Here is a 17,920-nt window from a genome sequence, read left to right as displayed (position 1 = left end):
AAGGTGGCTTTCACACTTTCGAGGTGGTAGCTCTTTCTACCGGAGTGGTAGCTTTCACTCATCCTATGAGATAGCAATTTCTCTCATTAGGGCATTGCTAGTATCCGACTTATGAGAGTAGCTTCATACTTCATAGGTGGTAACTCTTTCCACCGAACAAGCACAAATAAACAATAAAACTATTTTGTTCTTTCTTTTTTTTTTTTAACACAAGAAACAACTATAACTAGTCCCTTTAACATCGAACATGAGTTTCCAATAGAGTTTAAAGAGTAAGTAGTGCACTGAGTGTAATTCAGGCAAAAAATTCCTAGAAATTCAAGCAAGAACTAGAGCATGAAAACATTAATGTTAAAAAAAATTCTCCTAAACTCAAGAATACAATCATTGTAACTAAGTGGACCACCATTGGCTATGTGAGCATGTATAACAATCAAGAACGATAAAAAGGATGTGTGCACTATGAAACTCCCCCCACACTTAAGTTGTACATTGTCCCCAATGTACACATGCAAGCTCACTCATAATGTATATCAATGAAAAATATATGTGGGAGAAGCAATCAAAACAATACTCCCCTGACTCCTAGTGTCGCGTTTGATGGAGCTAAGTCCTTGGGAGTAATGTTCCAACAGGTTGTGAAGCTCACATGGGCAAGTACCGAAGCACCTGGCCTTGCCCATGACAAAGTCTCAATTCCTATGATGACAAGACCATCTACACGCATACACGAGGGGGTTCAGTGAAGCTCAAGAAAACAAAAACAACTCGAGTATATATAAAGGATAGACAATGAATACAACTCGAGATGGAAAATGAAAATAAACTCAGAAGGAGAATCCTTTCTGAGTGAACAATTCTAAAATAAAATGCAAAATAAAGAAAATGCAGAAAAAATAAAGTCAAATGTTGGTGTCACGCTCTGTAGGCTCCTCTGCTACTGCTGGTGGTGGAGAAACACAAGGTGGATCCACCGGTGGTGGTATAGGAGATGGGGGTGCAGGAGATGTCGAGGGAGGCTGAGGAGTCCTCGGTCGCAAGACAAATGAAGAGGTGACGTCTTGCTCTAAGATCTGCTGTAATACGTCGAAACGTGCCATGAACTCTGTGTACTGAGTGGCCTGCATAGCCCTAATCTCGGTAATCTCTGCTCGAGCCTCAGGCACATCTGTTTGTATCACTCCCACCGCACTCTCGAGCCTCTCGAAGCCATCATGGGCTCGAGATGGTGAAAATATATGTATGGGGGAGCGTCCTCTGCCGCCGAAGGTGCATCGGTCTCCATCGGTGCTAACTGAGGCTGGGGAGCAGGATGCGAAGCCTCGGCATGATCACCCTTACCCTCAGCTATCTCTGGAGCTGGTAGCACCAACGCATAAACCCCTGTCTGAACTCTATGGACCATGCCCATCAATCTCAGTATCTCTAAACTCAGGAGGGTAGGTATACTCGTCTTCTCTGCCCCACGAATCGCATACAAGAGACCCATGCCCATCACTAATCTCGTAATGTAGGAGCCCGAGAAGATCGCTCCCAGTCTAGATAATACCCCTGATGTCTGATATACTTTGCCATGATGTGTCCTAAGTGAATCGGTATGCGCTGCACCATCGAGTACAATTACAGAAGTTCCTGTCAGCTCAGAACACCAGTGCTATCACCACGGTCATTCACTGACCTACTCATGATGGCATGTAAATATCTGTATGCAGGTCGGGAAAGGCACGTGGCCTTAGACACCCCCGACTCATACTGACCCTGACCACATAGCACTCTGTAAGCTCTCTACGGGGTCAAGGCTCCAGGATAATCAGTCGGTAACTGAGAGTACTCCTCAGTGTCTGTGAATGCCTCCTCATACAAGCCAAGTAGAACTAAAAACTGAGTAATGCTCAAGCTATGGTGGTGTCCAAATACTCTGAATTGAATGGCATTAATACTGTCAAAGCTCGAATAGGATATGTCGAAATCAAATGATGATAAGACCTCCAGTGCGAGCTCTCGTATGGCTGGCTCTCTAATAGTCAATAACTGCATCCAACCACCTACCGATACAAGATCCTCGACCTCGGTTGTCAACTCGTCTCCCTGCTGCAGATCTCTCAGTATACTCGTATCAAGGAATCGAGTCTGTCCAAAATAAACTCTCGACAGCAGATCAAAACAAACCCTGTGCTCTGGAATGGTGAAACTCATGTCCTCAGACTCGGAAGATGACTCACGCGGCCTCTTATCAGCTTCCTTCTTCGACCGGGGTGCCATAATCTGCAAAATTTGAGAAGAAATCGGTCAAACAAGATGATAAAACATTACTGCAGAATTCCACACGGTCATGCGGAATTTTTGCACGCCCGTGTGGATCCACGGGGCGTGAAAAACCCGCATGGCCGTGCCTTCAAAATCCAAAAATAAATCTTAGAACTACTTCTAACTTTGTTCTAAACATGACTAATCCCCCTAATTAAAGAAGCGAGGAGTATCTGACAGGATTCATCGAATTAAATCATGAATTTACGAAGAAATCAAGAAAACAGAAAAAGAGGGCTCACCGATGATTTGAGATAATGAACTTAAGATTCGGCCGGAAAACCTCGCAATAACTTCACCAAATTGACACAAGGAAGTCAAGGAATAATGTAAGGGAGTTCTCAGAGGAATAGAAGATGTGAACAAGGAAAGAAACGACTTCTCTTTAAAAAGAAGTCGTGCCCCTTGGCGTTCTGCGCATCCACACGGGCGTACGGAAATTAACCACGCCCGTGTGCCTCATTAAGAGAGCTCCACAGGGACAGATGCACGCCCCTGTGTGCTCTCAGGGGAAACTCGCACGGCTAACCAACAGGGGCAGATGCACGCCACTGTGACTGCACTGGACCTCCGTATAATCTACTAAGTGTTTCACACGCCCGTGCGGCAATTATGCACGGGCGTGGACATTCACAAGCTCAACTCACAGTGGCAAGCGCACGCCCCTGTGTCTTCTCGGGATGGTGAGAGCTCCTCTGCAGATATTCGCACGACCGTGTGGAAATTACCCACGCCAGTACGGTTTTCACAAGGTCGCCCATAGGAGCGAGTTCACGCCCCTGTGCGCTCTCGGGATAATTTGACAAACTCTACATGACATCACATGCCCGTGTGGAAATTACCCACGGGCATGCGATATTCGCATGGTCGTCCACAGGGGCAGCCGCACGCCCCTGTGCCTTCTCTAGATGAGCTCGCAATACAAATCCACGGGCGTGCGGAAATTCCACACGCCCGTGCGTTTTCACTGGATGCCTTAGAAAAACCTGCAGGCTCTGCAGAAAGTTTTTGAACATGTTTACACACTCAGAGCCTGCCCTATTATGCAAGTTTTACCAGTGAAAAATATGGAATGAAGCTCAAACGACATCACTTCGCCAATTCCACATGAAAACACACGATGAATACTCAAAGCCCACAAGAAAATCTCAGCATAAGCATCTAAAAATCAAGACACCAACACTTAACAAATTATTCATGCAAACACACTAAACTAGAATATAAGAAAATAATAAACACTTGGGTTTCCTCCCAAGAAGCGCATGTTTAACGTCACTAAGCTTGACGTACCTTGTCATAGATGAAGTTTGCCCTCTTACCCATGACTTGAAAGCATGATGTGCAAATTCTCTTGAGGATAGATAGTGAATTATCGATGTTCGGACCACCTAGCGATGGTTCATCCAACTCCTTCGGTTTACGGACGTCTCCAATAGCCTTGGAGTGTTTCTAGTAGCGTCTCCTAGCCCTATTCATTTTCGGGAGCACCTTCTTCAAGATCCCCCGGGTAGATGGTACTTCTTCCGTCGAACCAAGCCTCATTACTTCTTCATAATTCTCCTCTTGGTCAAACAAACCCTCGTATAGGTCCGGATTGAACATTTCCTACATGTATTCATCAACAATCTCATCAGTAGTGTCTAAAAAGTATAAAGTATCATCGAAATCAAGAGAATCCGCATGGCTTCAGCAAGGCGGTATGTGAGCTTGTCATCTCCAACCCTCAAAGTTAGCTCTCCGCCGTCCATGTCAATCAATGCCTTGGAAGTCCGCAAGAATGGTCTCCCAAGTATCAAAGGTACATCCGCATCCTCATCGACGTCTAGCACTACAAAGTTAACCGAAAAAATGTACTTGTCCACCTTGACAAGCACATCTTCAATGATGCCTCTCGGATGTCGCACTGTTCAGTCCACTAGTTGCAAAGTCATCCGAGTAGGCCTAGGCTCACCCAAGCCTAGCTTTTGAAAGAAGGTGTATGGCATAATGTTGATACTGGCTCCTGAGTCCGCCAATGCCATTTCCTCACCTAGATTGCCAATATTACACGGAATGATGAAGCTTCCCGGGCCTTTCTTCTTGTTTGGCATGTTCTTTTGCAATACCGCCGAGCATGAAGCATCTAAAATCACTGAAGCACTTTCCTCCAACTTCCTCTTGTTAGTCAACAAGTCTTTCAAGAACTTCGCATACTTAGGCATTTGGGCTAATGCCTCAACAAAAGGAATATTGACGTGGAGTTGCTTGAATAAACTTAGGAACTTCTTGTACTGTTCATCCCCTTGGTCATTTTTCAATCTAGAGGGATAAAGGATTCTTGGCTTGAAAGGTGGGGGTGCCACCTCTTTCTCTTTGCTTGTTCCCTCTTCTACCTCTATAACCTTGGGTGCGTGTTCTTTTGGCTTCTCACTAGGAAGCCTACCTTCAACCTCACGACCACTTCTCAAAGTGATCACCTTCACATGCTCTCTAGGGTTGGTCTCTGTATTGCTCGGCAAGCTTCCATGTGGCCTTTTAGAGAGAGACTTTGCAATTTGCCCTACCTGATTTTCAATGTTCTGCAAAGAGGCGGTATGGTTGCGAAGTGTAGCATCGACTGATTCAAACCTTGTATTTGCTGATTGCACAAATCTAGTCAAGTGCTTCTCTAAGTCACTTAATCGGGTTTCTGTGGGGCTTGTTGTTGTTGTTGGAAACACGGTGGCCCCATGGCCTTCTGTGGAACCTGATTACTCCATGAGAAATTGGGATGATTCTTCCAACTTGGATTGTAGGTATTGCTATATGGGTTTCCTTGAGGGCTCATGCCATTACCTACAAAATCAACATTCTCCACCGAAGAATCATCACCAATAGAGATCGAGCAATCGGAGGGAGCATGTCCTCCACCACACCCGGTGCAATTAGTCATGGCCGCCACTCTATTTGAAGTTAGAAGATCTAACTTCTTACTCAAATTTTCCACTTGAGCCGCCAATGAAGTTATCGAATCTATTTCATTGAGCTCGGCCATTTTCTTCTTCTCCCTAGCATTTCATTGGTAGCTATTTAACCCCATTTCTTCAATTAACCGACGGGCCTCATCGGGGGTCTTACTACCTAAGGTACCTCCTACTGCCGCATCCAAGAGTTGCCTTGTACTCGGGTTCAAACCATTATAAAAGGTCTGAACAATCATCCACTCCGAAAATCAGTATTGAAGACACTTTCTCAGGAGCTCCTTGAACCATTCCCATGTCTCGAATAGAGACTCCAATTCTAACTGAACAAAGGATGAGATCTCATTCCTAAGCTTTGCTGATTTTCCAGGAGGGAAATAACGGGCCAGAAAAGCTTCCACCATCTCTTCCCATGTGGTAATTGATGCTCTAGGTAATGAGTGTAGCCACTGCTTTGCTCTCCCCTTTAGGGAAAATGGGAAGGCTCGCAACTTGATTGCATCATCCGTCACCCCATTTATCTTCAGCATATCACACACCTCAAGAAAACTCTCTATATGACTGTTTGGATCTTCATCGGCCAAACCATTGAATTGTGCAGATTGCTGCAACATGTAGATGAATGTAGGCTTCAGTTCAAAGTTCTAAGCTATAATCGTGGGATGCACAATACTCGACTGTGTCCCCAACACTGAAGGTCTGGCATAATCGGATAATGTTCGCTGTTGCTCATTATGTTATGCCATGTTTTCATATTCTTCCACTTCCAAATTAGCTGAATTAGACTGTTCTTGCACAGGCTCTTTCTCTTTTCTTCTAATTGTACGTTCAAGCTCAGGATCTCCTTTAATCAATATTGAGGGATTTCCTTGGGTCATAACTTGGAGATGCACCCAAAAAGAAAGAAAAAAAAGTCAGAACGATGATAGAATAAGAAGATATGAAATAGAATGTATGGTGAAATAGCTAAGAAAACAAAGTGCAAAGTATCTCTAAACGCCTACTCCCCGGCAACGACTCCAAAAACTTGAAAAGGTCCCCTTTCGTATATCCTGCAAGTGTATGGGTTTGTCGAAGTATCGAATCCACAAGGAGTAGGGATTAAAAACACTTAATCCGCTTCTTAGCTATGTGAAATATTAGTAGTGATAAGTGTGACAGTGATTCAATTCTTAAGAGTAAAAACAACAAGTAAGAGAGCACCCGTAAAGGAGAAGGTAAGGCAATCGATAAAGATGGGGTACTCAGGTAATGCTCCGACTAGGACAATTGTTCAAGTGGAAGAACCCTCTATTATGCTTCCTAATCAATGCAATTGTGAGTCATGGAAATCCTTAAATACATAGTCCCAAATCTAAGGTCAACTATACCTAACTCTATACATGTCCCAGAGGAAAGATTAGATAACCTCTCAACTTCACACTCGAATAGAGTTGCAATGAGCTCTAGGGATTCCAAGTGATAAATCTCTTCCTAATTATAGACCTAACACTTTGGTACACGCGCAAGTAAGCCCCAGCGGAGGGTCATCCCTAAGACCATTCACTCTATTATGGCCGCAAAGAACTCGAGCAACGGAGGTAGAATCTATCACGTCGGAGGGGAAAGGGGACGCTCTTGTACCTCTCCACTCACCCTCTCAACCCTCTCCAACCTAGCTTTGTCTAACGCTCGTGGTGTGTCACTCACTCACAAGGTTACCAACAAGAACTCTCAACCCTAGTGTCACTCTAGGGGAAATGTTCATACAATCAAGCATTCCAGGTTAGAACTCACAACAAAACATCAATTAATTGAAAGCATAATAAAGAGATTCAATGAAACAAATACATCCTAGGTTCACAAATACCCAAGTACCCACTAGGGATTTAGTTCTCCATGGAGCTAAGTATAATCAAAGAAATAGAATGTAAAAGCAATGAATCCATAGAGAAATCCCCTCGATAGTCGTGTCGATGGTCTTGTAGAAAGTTCTCTACTCGTCGTCCAAAGATTCCCTTGTCCGGTATAGGATACACCTCGATGGAAGCTCCCCTACCAACCTTCGTCCAAAGGAATGATGATGTCAGAGCCGTAGAACCTCTCCAAAACCATAGCCAATACCTCTCAAAACACTAGCCGAAGCCCTCTCTCAAGTTGGGGAAAAGATGGAGAAAAGAATAATGAAATCGGGGCTGAATCGGCTTTAAATAGGGCTGGAATCGGGCATCCACACGGTCCTGTGGATTCTTCACACGCCCCTGTGGAATTTTCACACAGGCGTGTGAAATTTCCACACGCCCGTGTAGATTCTCTGTTCTGCAGTTTTCTCAGCCGGCTGTGAACAATGCTTCTACAGTACTTCGCTACAGTCTTGATACAATGCTCTGCTACAGTATCCGGCCTGAAATACTTCCCGAATCCATACTTTCATCGAGATAATGCAAACGGGCACATGTTCACGTCGTGGATCGATTTGCTTCTTCAATGACAGATAAGTTGATGGAGATCTTGTTCTATGTGCATAAGTCGGAATGCTTGAGTGTGACTGCCATTGTGCCCCTCCAAATGGTTGTGCTAACTCAAATATGAGGAGGTTGGCGCACACTCTAGCATCTCACACCCGACCTATCTCTTCGCGTTTGAACCTTAGCAAGATTTCCTCCAAAATAGGTGCATTATGATCCATACTAGCTTTTTTCCTTCATAATTGGTTTCACAAGCCTACATGCATAAAAGTAAAATAAAAACACACATATTAGTGTAAAAACCCAAGAAAAATAATGCTCAACATAAGGAAAGAATGCTTCGCATTCATATCGCACAAGCACTTATCAACCAACAACAGCAGCAGAGTAGCCCTGGCCAGACACCGATGCTTGATGCGTCTTTACTTTTCTTTTAGATTCTTATTTTTTGTATTTTATTTCCATATTTTATTTTGGACTTGTATCACTCAAAAAGGATCTTCCTTCTGAGTTTAACTTTTATTTTTGTCTTACGATGTATTTCATTGCCTTATCTTTATTTACTCGAGCTATTTTTTGTTTTTATTGAGCTTCACTGAACCCCCTTGTGTATATGTGCAGATGGTCTTGTGAGTATGGAATTTGAGAAATAGTCATGGACACGGTCTTATGGCCGTGTATGCTCTACAACCCATTGGGACTCAACTCTCAATGAATATAGCTCCATGACAAGGTCCCCTTGCGTATATCCCGCAAGTGCACAGGTTTGTCGAAGTAATAATCCCGGATGAGCGGGTATCGAATCCACAGGGAATAGGGAATAAAAACACTTAATTCGATTCTTAGCTATGCGAAAGATCAATATTGATAAGTGTGGAAATGATTCAATTCTCAACAATAAAAACAACAAGTAAGAGAGGAAAAGTAAAAAAGGAGGTAAGTCAATCGATAAAAATGGGGTACCCGGATAATGCTCCGCCTAGGATAATCATTTCAAGTACAAGAACCCTCTATTATGCTTTCTAATCAATGCAATAGTGAGTCGTAGAAATCCTTAATTACATAGTCCCAGATCTAAGGTCAACTATGCCTAACTCTACACATGTCCCGAAGGAGAAATCGAACAATCTCAACACCTCGCACTCGCATAGAGTTGCAATGAGCTCTAGGGATTCCAAGTGATAAATCTCTTCCTAATTATAGACCTAACCCTTTGGTCCAGGTGGAAGGTCCCTAACCACGATTAAGCCCTAGATGCTAAGATCACCTCAACGCTTCACTCCGTTGTACGCGGAACTAAGCCCCAGTGGAGGTTCATCCCTTAGACCATTTACTCTATTATGGTCGCAAAGAACTCGAGAAACGGAGATAGAATCTATCACGTCGGAGGAGAAAGGGGACGCTCCTGTACCTCTCGACTCACCCTCTCAACCCTCTCCAACCTAGCTTTGTCTAACGCTCGTGGTGTGTCACTCACTCAGAAGGTTACCAACAAGAACTCTCAACCCTAGTGTCACTCTAGGGGAAATGTTCATACAATCAAGTATTCAAGGTTGGAACTCACAATAAACATCAATTAATTGAAAGCATAATAAAGAGATTCAATGAAATGAATACATCATAGGGTTCACAAATACCCAAGTACCTACTAGGGGTTTAGCTCTCCATGGAGCTAAATACAATCAAAGAAATAGAATGTAAAAGCAATGAATCCATAGAATAACCCCCCTTGATGGTCGTGTCGATGGTCTTCTAGAAATTCCTCTACTCGTCGTCCAAGGATTCCTTCGTCTGGTATAGGATACGCCTCGATGGAAGCTACCCTACCAACCTTCTTCCTAAGGAATGATGATGTCAGAGCCGTAGAACCTCTCCAAAACCTTGGCCAATACCGCTCAAAACCCTAGCCGAAGCCCTCTCGCAAGTTGGGGAAAAGATGGAGAAAAGAATTAAAAAATCGGGGCTGAAATCGGCTTTAAATAGGGCTGGAATCGGGCGACTCCACGGGCGTGCATAATGTCACACGCCCCTGTGGAATTTCCACACGGGCGTGGATAAGTTCCACACGCCTGTGTGGATTCTCTGGTTTTCTGTTTTCTCGGCCGGCTGTGAACAGTGCTGCTACAATATTTTGCCATAATGTTGCTACAGTGCTCTACAACAGTATCCGGCTTGAAATACTTCCCGAATCCATACTTTCATCTGGGTAACGCAAACGGGCACACGTTCATGTCGTGGATCATTTGCTTCTTTAATGATAGGTAAGTTGGTGGAGCTCTTGTTTTATGTGTATACGTCAGATCGCTCGAGTGTGACTGCCTTTGTACCCCTTCAAATGGTTGTGCTCAATTAAATACGAGGAGGTTGGCACACACTCTAGCATCTCACACCTGACCTATGTCTTCGCGTTTGAACCTTAGCTAGATTTCCTCCAGAATCGGTGCATTATGATCCACATTGGCTTCTTTTCTTCATACTCGGCCTCACAACCCTACCTGCATAAAAGTAACATAAAAACACACATATTAGTGTAAAAACCGGAGAAAAGTAATGCTCAACATAAGGAATAAACGCTTCGCATTCATATCTCACAAGCACTTATCACTCCATCAAATATACCATTCGGAGTTCAGGGGAGTATTGTTTCAATTGCCTACTTCCACATATGCTTTTGATTGATTTATATCCTATTGTGCTTGCTTGCGTACATTGAGGCAATGTACATCTTAAGTGTGGAGGCGAGTTCACATTACACATGTTCATTACACAAGTTTTGACTGAAATACATGCTCATATAGCCAATGGCGGTTCACCTTAGTTGCAATGATTGTATTCTTAAGTTTAGATGAATTTTTAACATTGAATTTTCTCAAGCTCTATTTTTTACTTGAATTTCTAGGTATTTCTGCCTGATTGACAATTGTTGCACTACTCGATCATTAAACCATTTTGGAAACTCAACTTCGATGTTTAAGGGACTAGTTAGTTTTGTTTTCTCGTGTTAATTTTACTGAAAGAAAATGAAAAGAGAGAAATACATGTTTTAGTTGTGCATTTAGGGTGGAAAGAGATGCCACCTACGAAGTATGTAGCTATTCTCATAAGTCGGATACTAGTTATGCCCTAATGAAAGAAAGAGCTATCTCATGGAATGAGTGAAAGCTACCACCCTGTAGAAAGAGCTACTATCTCAAAAGTGTGAAAGCCACCTTAGCGACTCTTCGGAAAAGGGCTACCTTAGATGATGTGTGAAGCTACTACCATCTCTTTGTTTTATGTTATTTTGTATATAAATAAGTCCTTTATACTTAGAACTTTGAGAATTATATGTTATGTTAACTTGAGTGAGTTTACACATACTTACACGATTTCGGGTTTGTTGTCCTTTTTCATCTGAGTTTTTAGCTAGAGCATTTAATTTTTCATATTTAGTGTTTAAACTTACCTTACTTGTAGAATGCTCTTCTTTCATGCTTTGGTGAACCTAAGGCCAAGCACTTTCAATATTTCCTTCTTCTATGCTTCAATGTTTTATTTTTTCTTGAGGATAAGCAAAAGCTTAAGTGTGGGGGGATTTGATAAATGTTTGTGTATTAGTAATATGAAGTATTCTTTTCATATGATGAGTATTGCTTTTATCAAATTTTAGCGCTAATATATGTGTATTTGTGTTACTTTTGTGCATGTAGGGTTGTGGAGCCAAATGTAGAGGAAGGAAGGAAAGTAGATTGCAATTATACTTTGTTGATGGAATTTTGGAGTGAACAAATGTGAAGACACAAGTTGTGCTTGAAGATACATGAATGTGGGCCAACCTCCATGCCCTCAAGCAATTACATAATTTGGAGGGGCAAAAAGGCAGTCGCATTTGCATATTCTGACTTGTGTAATGTTAGCAAGATCTTCGTCAATGTTATTCCTTATTGAAGAGGCAACACGATCTACGGCATAGACGTGTGCCCGTTTATGTTGCCTCGATAAAAAATGTGGATTCGGGAGTGTTTTTGGTGGAGTACTATAGCAGATTAATGTAGTAAATCATTGTAGCAATTTACTGTAGAAGCTACTGTTCACAGGCCGCTGAAAAACCAAGTTCTGTAGATTCAAATGGCTGTGTAGAAATTCCACATGCCCGTGTGGATTCCCGATTTCAGCCCTATATAAAGCCGTGATTCAGCCCGATTCTCAAATCCTCTTTTCCATTTTTCTCCATCTTTTCCCTAAATTTTGAGAGGCTTGAGGCTACGGTTTAGACGGGCTTTGGGAAGGTTTTGGGAGTGGTTTTACGGCCTCCGACAGTGTGTCCCTTTGGAAGAGAGTTATTAGGGAAGCTTTAATCAACACCGATCAGGCGAGGTGTGCCCTAGGCTTGACAAGGGAACCTTTGAAGAGGATGAGGCTACTCTACAAGACCATCGACACGAATACCAATGGGGTTTTACTTATGGATTGTATGTTTTTACTTTTGATTCCATTATTGATTATATCCTGCTCTATGAAGAGCTAAACCCCTAGAGGGTACTTGGACTTGTGAACCCTAGGATGTTATTGTTTCATTGACCTTTTATTATAATTCTTTGATTGATGTCTTTAATTGAGTTCCAATCTTGAATGCTTGTTAAATGATTTCTCCCTTAGAGTGACACTAGGGTTGAGAGTCTACATCGGTAGTCCTTGTGAGTGAGTGATACACCATGAGGGTTAGACAAAGCAAGATTAGAGAGGGTCAAGAGGGTGAGTCAAGAGGTAGCGGAACGTCCCCTTCCCTATCGGTGTGATTTATCCTACTTCCATGTTCCAAGGGTTCTTTGCGCTCACAATAGAGTGAAGTGCTAAGAGAGGAACTCCGTTTGGGCTTTGTTGCACAAGCAACAAAGTGAAGGATTTAAGTAATCCTTAGTGCTGAGGCTTGATTGTGACTAGGGATCTTTCACTTAGACCAAAGGGTTATACCTATATTAGGGAATAAGGTTTATCACTTGGAATCCCTAGAGCTTCTTGAAACTGTACACAGTGTCAGGTGTTGAGACTGAGTGATTTCTCCGTCGGGGCATAGTGTAGAGTTAGTCACGGTTGACCTTAGGTTTAGGACATTATACTTTAGGTTTTTGCACTACTCATTAAGTATCAGTCAGGAGCTTAATAGTTGGTCTTGCACTTGAACCAACTAGGACTATTGGTTCAAGTGCAAGACCAACTATTAAGCTCCTGACTGATGCTTAATGAGTAGTGCAAAAACCTAAAGTACAATGTCCCAAACTTAAGGTCAACCGTGACTAACCCTACACTATGCCCTATTGGAGAAATCTCTTAGTCTCGACACCTCACACTGTGTTAGGTTGCTTTAGGCTGTAAGAATTCCAAGTGATAAACCCTATTCCCTAAAATAGATCTAACCCTTTGATCCAGGTGAAAGACCCCTAGTCACAATTAAGCCCCAGATACTAAGGATTACTTCAACGCTTCACCCTGTTGCTTGCACAACTAAGCCAAAGCGTAGTTTGTCTCTTAGCATTTCTCTCTATTATGACTACAAAGAACTCTTGGAAAGTGGAGGTAGGATAAATCACACCAGAAGGAAAAGAGGACCCTCCGCTATCTCTCAACTCACCCTCTCGATTCTCTCAAATCTAGTATTGTCTAACCCTCATGGTGTGTCGCTCATTCATAAGGATTACCAAAATGGATTCTCAACCCTAGTGTCACTCTATGTGAAAATCAACTCAACAAGAATTCAAGATTGGAACTTAGTTAAAACATCAGTTAAAGAAAGCATTATAAAAGGCCAAAGAAAAAACATCATCCTAGGGTTTACAAGTCCAATTACCCACTGAGGGTTTAGCTCTCCATAGAGAAAATACAATCAATAATGAAATAAAAAGTAAAAATATCCAATTCATAAATAAAACCCCCTTGGTATTCGTATCGATGGTCTTGTGGAGTCACCGCGTCTTCTCCAAAGGTCCCCTCATCAAGCCTAGCGCACACCTCGCTGGATTGGTGTAGATGAAAGCTCCCCCAATAACTCTCTTCTGAAGGAAACACGATGTCAAAGGCAGTAAACCACTCCAAAAACCTAGCCAAAGCCTCTTCAAACCCCAACCACGGGCACCTCCAAAGGTGGAGAAAAGATAGCCAAAAGATGGAAAGATGGATTTTGAAATCGGGCTGAAATTGCGGCTTAAATAGTACTGGAATCGGGCATCCACATGGGTATGTGGAATTTCCACATGCCTGTGTAAATTTTTGGAATATCAGTTTTCTGCTACAGTAAAGTGCTACAGTATCTGCTAAAGTACTCCGCCAAAATACTCCTGAATCCACATTTTTCATCAAGACAACATAAACGGACACACGTCTATGCTGTAGATCACTTTGTATCTTCAACAAAAAGTATATTTAACGACTCTTTTTCTAGCTTTTCACAAGTCGGAACACACGAGCGTGACTGCCGTTGTGCTCCTCCAATTTGCATATTTCCTTGAATATAACGAAGGTTGGCACACACTCACATGTCTTTGAGCACAAACTGTATCTTCACGTTTGTTTACTCCAAGATTTCATCAACCAAGTGCACTTGCAATCTACTTTGGCTTCTTTCTTCTATATTTGTCTCCACAATCATGCATGCAAAAAAGAACACAAATACACATGTATTAGCAATAAAATCTGAGATAAGGGAAAGGGGAGGTTCTGCTACCTCTCGACTCTCTTCAACCTTGCATTGTCTAATCCTAATGAAGTGTCACTCATTCACAAGGATTAGTAAGATAGATTCTCAACCTTAGTGTCACTCCAAAGGAAAATAAAATTAATAAACATTCAAAGTTTAAACTTACTAAAAACATCAATTAAAGAAGCAAAATAAGAGTCAATGAATCAAAATCATCCTAGGGTTTACAAGTCTAAGCACCCAGTAGGCGTTTAGCTCTCCATGGAGCAATACAAAAGCAAATATGAAATCAAGGATAAGTGCAAGCAATCCATAGAGAAAACCCCCTTATAGTTCGTATCGATGGTCTTGGGGATCCGCCTCGTCTACTCCAAAGGTTCCCTTGTCAAACCAAGGCCACACCTCGCCAAATCAATACCGATGAAAGCTCCCCTTATAGTTTTTTTTCCAAAGGAACTCGATGTCGAATGCCATAGAACCGCTTAAAAAAATTAGCAAAAGCTTCTCCAAACCCTAACCGCCTCTCCCCAGAAGTTGGGTAAAAGATTGGAAAAAGATCCCCCAATAAAACTCTCAAAGCGGTATTTATAGGGCTGGAATCGGGCATCCACATGGGAATGTGGAATTTTCACATGGCCGTGTTGATTTCAAGAACTCCATTTACTGTGCGCTATGAGCGGTAACTCCTACAGTGATTTTGTTACAATAATTTTTCTGCAGTAAACTACTATAGTACTTCACCGGGATGCTCCTGAATCCACTCTTTTCATTGAGGCCACATGATTGGGTACACATTCATGCGGTAGTTCACATCACGTCTTCAATGAAACTGCATTGACAAAGCTCTTGACAATGTTGCACAGGTCAGAACATATGAGTGTGACTGCCTTTGTGCCAATCCATTATGTGTATTCACTTGATCACAATAGAGGTTGGCACACACCCACATGTCTTTGAGCACAACTTATGCCTTCACGTTTGTTCAATCTAAGAACTTTATCAACAATTGTGTCCATGATCTACTTTTGCTTTTTTCTTCAAAACTTGTCTCCATAACCCTAAATGCACAAAAAACACAAATACACACGAATGAGTGATAAAATATGATAAAAATAATGCTTAATGTAAGAAAAGTATACTTCATATTACTTATACACAAACATTTATCAAACTCCTCCACACTTAAGCTTTTGCTTGTCCTCAAGCAAAAATAAAACATTCAAGCATATAAGAAGGAAAATTGGAAATGCTTGGCCTTAGGTTCACCAAAAGCATGCAAAAGAAGCATTCTACAAGCAAGGAAAAATTCAAACACCAAATAAGAAGAATCATTGCTCTAGCTAAAAACTTAAATAAAAAAGGATGACAACTCGATATTATGTAGTGTGTGAAAACTCACTCAAGTCAACCCAACGTATACTCCTCAAAGTTCTTATTAACCGGGACTTATATATATATATACAAAAGGAAAAGGTAGTAGCTTCACACATCCTCTAAGGTAGCCTTTTCCTAAGCAGCCGCTAAGGTGGCTTTCACACTTTCGAGGTAGTAGCTATTTCTACTGGGATAGTAGCTTTCACTCATCCTATGAGATAGCTCTTTCTCTCATTAGAGCATAACTAGTATCCGACTTATGAGAGTAACTTCATACTTCATAGGTGGTAGCTCTTTCCACTCCTAATGCACAAATAAAACAAACAACTATTTTTTTTCAAAGAAATTAAAACAAGAAAGATGCTAAAACAGTCCCTGAAACGTCGAACTTGAGTTTCAACAAGGTTTAATGAATGAGTAGTTGAACAAGTGTAAATCGGACAAAAATTCCTAAAAATTCAAGTAAAACTAGAGCACGATAATATTCAATGTTAAAAAATTCTTCTAAATTTAAAAATATGACCTTTGCAACTAAGGTGAACCGCCATTGGCTACATGAGCATGAACAATGAAAGCATAAGTATAGAATGCATATAATATGAACTCCCCCCACACTTAAGATGTACATTACCCTCTATGTACGCATGCAAGCACAATAAAGTATAAAGCAATCAGAATATGTGTGTGGAGATGGACAATTGAAATAATATTCCCCTGAACTCCTAATGGTATATTTAATGGAGCTATGTTCATTGAAAGTTAAGTTCCAACGGGTTGTGGAGCACACACGGCCATGTAAAATGCCACATGACTATGCCAATGACAATTCCTCAATTCCAAGACTCACAAGATTATCTACACATATACACAAGTGGGTTCAGTAAAGCTCAACAAAAAACAAAATAAAATTGAGTCTATAAAGATATGGAAATGAAATACAACTCAAAACAATAGAAAATATAAAGATAAGCTCAGAAGGAAAATCCTTTCTGAGTAATACAAGTCCAAATAAAATACAGAAATAAAACACAAAAAACATAAAAACAAATAAAGATAAAGACACCTCAAGTGTCGGTATCATCAGCTGCTGGTGCATTAACTACTGCTGCTGATGGTGGAGATGATACTGGTGCTGCTAGTGATACCGGAGGTGTCGGCGGAACATGGGGTCACATAACAAATGGTAAAACCAGGTCTCGCTCGAGTAAATGCCTTAAAGTGTTGAGACGCGCCATAACCTCGACGTGGTTCGTGGCCTATGTCATGCGAACCTCAGCCAAACCATTCTATAGTACCCCTACAGCACTCTTGAGCGTCTCAAAGGGATCATGGGCTCGAGAAGGAGAAGAGATCCATACTGGATGTTGCTCTTGTGCTGCATGGGGTGCCTCTGTCTCCATCTACTTTGGTTGTGCTCAGGAACAGACTGAGACCCCTCTGCTGTATAACCCTCTCCCTTTGTTGTCTCTAGTGGGGGCAAGATCATCACATAGACATCATCTCTATACCTCCGGATCATCCCCATCAATAGCATGGTCTCCATGCCGAGGGGAGATGGAATAATGGTCTTCTTGGCCCCTCTAATGGCGTCCAGTAGACCCATAACCTTGATGAGTCTGGTGATGTAGGGGCCTAAGAATATCACTCCCACTCTGCCGTACTGGCCCTGGTGGTGTAGGTATTCGGCCAAAATATGCCTAAATGGATCGGCTCACTCTGTACAATGGAATACAAGTAAAGTAGCTCCTGTCAACTGAGGACTATAGTGCTATCACCATGTCTGTTCACTAATCTGCTCATAACGACATGGATGTAACGGTAAGAAGGATGAAAAGGCATGCCACCTTCGAGATCCCTAGCTCATACTGTCCTGGCCACACAATATCCTGTAAGCATGATGAGGAATGAAATTGCCTGGATAATCAGTCGGTAGCTGCTCGTACTCCTCAGTATCGGTATAGGCCTCGTTGTATAAACCAAGTGTGACTAAAAATTGTGTAACACTCATACTGTGGTACTAACAGAATATACGAAACTGAATCGAATTAATACTCAAAAAGTTGATGTACGAACGATCAAACTCAAATGATGCCAACACCTCCAAAGTCATCATACGAATAGCCGTCTCTTTGATAGATAACAGTCTGCGCCAGCTACCAACTAAGAGAAGCTCATCCACC

The 17,920-nt window shown here is 41.9% G+C and overlaps 1 non-coding gene across 1 annotated transcript; it reads left to right on the top strand.

Moving 5' to 3' along the window:
* The first annotated feature begins 5,495 nt into the window (after positions 1-5,495).
* LOC120274318 lies at positions 5,496-5,602 on the top strand. Its single transcript, XR_005540846.1, has one exon. It is a non-coding gene; the product is annotated as a small nucleolar RNA R71 (small nucleolar RNA).
* The last annotated feature ends 12,318 nt before the right edge of the window (positions 5,603-17,920 follow it).

This window comes from Dioscorea cayenensis, chromosome 12 (assembly GCF_009730915.1).
Source record: "Dioscorea cayenensis subsp. rotundata cultivar TDr96_F1 chromosome 12, TDr96_F1_v2_PseudoChromosome.rev07_lg8_w22 25.fasta, whole genome shotgun sequence".
NCBI classification, from domain to species: Eukaryota; Viridiplantae; Streptophyta; class Magnoliopsida; order Dioscoreales; family Dioscoreaceae; genus Dioscorea; species Dioscorea cayenensis.
This window is presented reverse-complemented; position numbering and strand designations above follow the sequence as displayed.